Raw genomic sequence first — 4,003 nt, 5'->3', positions numbered from 1 at the left:
ATATATTGTTTATACTTACAATAAGAATGATTATTATACAAATATAAATTTATTGGGAAACGTATGATTTTTTCTTTTTATATTTTATTATAAATAAATTATTTGCGTATATGTACGTAGAATATCATTTCTGCTAAAAAAATAATTTTCGCTTAGATGTATAAATTAATTCTCGGCCTTTTGACATAATGGTTTTCAAGAGTAAAGCTGTGAGGAACTCAACGATCTTCTGTATTCTTCCGAGCTTCTTTAAATGTATAAAAATAGCCGGTTGAGTGACTGACTCCCAATTCTTCAACAAACTCCTTTTGTGTCTGACAAGGATTTTTGTTCAATAGTTGCTGCAATTCTTCATCTTCAATTTTTTATGGTTGTCTGGGACATTCTTCGCCCAAGGCCGAACAAATTATTTTTTATGTTTCCACAATAATTTTTTTTAAATTGGAATGCGAAAAAGAGACTTTGGCTGCATTCAGCAGACTCAACAGTTGGACAACATTACTAGATTTTCTATTGAATCTCGCTCCTGATTGGTAAATACTTCTGGGTCTATGAAGTATCTAAAAGAATGCTCCAATCACAGACAATAATCACTAAGCGCTCACTGATAATTTTGTTCTATTGAACGCAGCCAATACCTTAGGTGCTGCTTTCCGAACGACGTTACTTTCACTGTACTAGTTTTAAAACTTAAAGCAGAGAGGAACATGAGAGCGGCCAACACGGCAACACCGACTTTCCGCACTAGGAAAGAGCGCCATCTGCATCCATTTTGAGAGGGAACTACGATGGTACGATCCACTTTCAGGTTTCGGCGGTAAAACCTGCATGTGGTGGCAGTCCATGTTAACAACCATAATAGCGTACTTGACAAGCACGGTCTCGCGTTATTACGCGTTTATAACATGAATTAACATGTTAACATGTGCAAAAAAGGAATTGGCATTGTGTATGATTAATATCATGAAGATCATACGAAGTATCCGGTAATTGGTTGCCAACCCGAAGTGTGAGGATAGATTGGGTTTAAGACAAACATGAAAGTCCCATACCGTTTTGCGAGATTCGCAATAATTATAGAGTTATTAATGACAGAAATCTGAGGAGTAGGAACGCGCCGACATAGATGATTGGAGAAGCGTTACAGCTGCTCAGGGCAGCGATCATGAATATTTTCCCTAGCGTGAACTGTGTAGTGAAAAGTGAAAGACTTCTGTGAATTAGTGAAAAATGAAAAATTTTATATGAATTTGTGAAAATCGAAACATTTCACACTTTGACAATTGAGTCGTTCAACATGGCCGTTGCATTCTGGATAATTCTTAATGAATATCAAAGAAATCAAAATGATCAAAATAATAATGTCCGTGTAGGTATCCGAAGGATATTACGTGACACGCACAAAATCCGTTTGATATAATATCCAAAAAAAATGTTTCAAAATATGTATGTACATATCGGAAGATATCAAAGACTATTAATACAGAAAACAGGCCGATGTATATGTGTATGTATCTTAGGATTGCGAGACATGAGAACATTTAGAATAATTTTTATTTTATACATATATACACACATTGGCATTCCTCAAGTTAATAATTCGAAGTTGAAATAATACTAAAATTGCGATCGGAAACATATGTACAGAGTGTTTCACAAATTCCTCGCTTCTAGGAATTCACGAAGACATAGAACGGATTAAGATAAATATAAAATTCCCATACTATTTTATGATGTACGCAACAACCGAGCTATTAATTACAGAAATGTAACGAATGAGCACGCGCCGAGATGGTATCGAAAAAGTAACGAAGCTGCTCGAGCTAAACGCGGCCCACATGATCTAACGACAGTTGCCAGCGCGCAAAAAGAAGAAGAAGGACAAGCCGCCGGTGAAGTAAAACACGAGTAACGGTGAGGCACCCGGGCGAAAGAGACGGGGCTAGACGACAGAACAACGGCTGACGAGAAATATCATTTAATCGGAAATTTCAAGGTAGTACTCACTAAATATCCCCGCTATGTCGTCGCTGCAAAATTCGAGTGTGTTGTTTTTACATGCGTGAGAGTGTAATTAGCTCAAGCTTTCTTCACACGATTCTCGCGAAATCTGAAACGACAAAACTCGCCCCCAAAAAAAGCCTCAGCCAATCGTACGCTCGTATGCGTATAAATAACACATTTGGATTTGCATCTCGAATCTTTCGAAAAAAATCGATACTCGCTCTTCAGGTTCTTACAGAGAATGTCTAAAAATTTTCTTCAAATAAGCAGTATCTGATCTTGAAATTTTTATGGATCCCGAAACTTGTATAGCGCAAGTTGGAGGAACGAGAATAGTTTCCTTCGCGGTATTTCATTTCAAGATGGTACGTGCGCTGAGTATTCTCCACGTACAACATTTTTCGTAGGCACGTCTCGGGACATTTTTTATCAAGCACGAGCGACGAACTTGCGTAAAAGAGATGGAAAAGTTTACGAGACGTTCAGAGGACAAAGATTATCCGCGGATGTCACTTTCCCCATACTCATCCGCACAAATGATCATAATGCGAATTAAACAGCCGCGGGAGCAGCTGCGGAAAGAAAATCCATGCGGTTTTTACGACCTCACCGACAGCAGGCTTTGATTTCTTCTTGTCTTTATCATCGACGAAAGAAGCGCTCATTTTAAAGAGCGATCATAAAATGCGCGACTACTTTGTCACGCTTATATCATCAACTCCCGCTTCAATATCCCATCCTCGATAGAGTCTCAACGCACGATCAAGCGCAAGTTATGAAGATTCAGTTTCCGCGAAGAAACTAGTCGGGGGACGTTTGCAGCCGCGGTGGAATTTAACGTTCGCGTTCGCAAGAGCCTAACATTTTACTCACGAAGGGACGCCATCGCCCCTCTTTTCACAACGGTGCGGATATTTAACTCCTTTCTTTCTTATTTTCCGCGACAACGATACCGCGACGAGGCTCTAACAAGGCAAGTTCGACAGTTCGCTTATAACCAGCGTTTATGTCAAGAGCACTTCTCGGGAACATTCCGCTCGAGGGGTTAGTCCGCGATAGAAAGTTTCCTGCGACCTGAGACCGCTGTGGTTTAAAGTTAAATTGCAGCAACAGCATTGTTATCGGGCAGCCCTGAGACGGGCTGCTGACATCCATTCGTGACGTCTGCCGCGCGCCTTTGCGATTATCGGCAAATTCATAGTTTTCTCGATTGCTCGCGCGATTTCAAGTGGCCATAATATATGGCGATAATACATGGCAATATGTGGCAATAATATATGGCAACAATATACGGCAACAATATATGGCAATAATATATGGCCATAATATATGGCAATAATTCATAGAATATATTTTTCGTTACAAAAGTCAATGCAAATTTGCGGCATGCACAATGTAATAATAAAAGAGCTCTCTGCGAGCATTGAGTCAAACGCTCACCGATGATGATATTGATGATGTCCCGTTGCATCCAACTGGACCCACCAATGTCCACCCATGTCCGTTGCCGTTCTCCATGTCGCGCAGCATCCATCTTGCAGAGCGTCCCACGTTGATTGCTACACTTTCGCCACACTTCCGTGACGCGGTCGATACTTGTATTAGAGCGGCGATATTTTCGTCAATTAACGAATTTTACATCGATATCGGTGGAAACTTTTTACGCGCTGCGAAACGGACTCTATAAACTCGATCGGCGAGCAGCAAGAACCGTGTGAAAATTTATCGACTCGTCCAACGGATTTTGACGGCGCTTTTCGCGATCGCGTCTGAAAAGTCGCGAAAATGCGGGAGTATCGATATCTACGAGTGAAATATTCGCGAATGCATGCGACGAAAGATTAGACAATCAGAAACCGGTCACCCCGAGGGAGCGCAAAGAGAGAGAGCGGGGCAAAGTTTTTACGCATGATAGTTCCGTCACGACGAAGCTTATGTTCGGGATATTTTGACGAAATGAGAATTTAAGCTTTCTTTGTTAGCAGCGCAGGTAAAATAC

This window comes from Harpegnathos saltator, unplaced genomic scaffold (genome assembly GCF_003227715.2).
Source record: "Harpegnathos saltator strain DR-91 unplaced genomic scaffold, Hsal_v8.6 scaffold772, whole genome shotgun sequence".
Classification (NCBI taxonomy): Eukaryota; Metazoa; Arthropoda; class Insecta; order Hymenoptera; family Formicidae; genus Harpegnathos; species Harpegnathos saltator.
The sequence above is the reverse complement of the archived record's forward strand: the minus strand, read 5'-3'. Positions refer to the sequence as shown.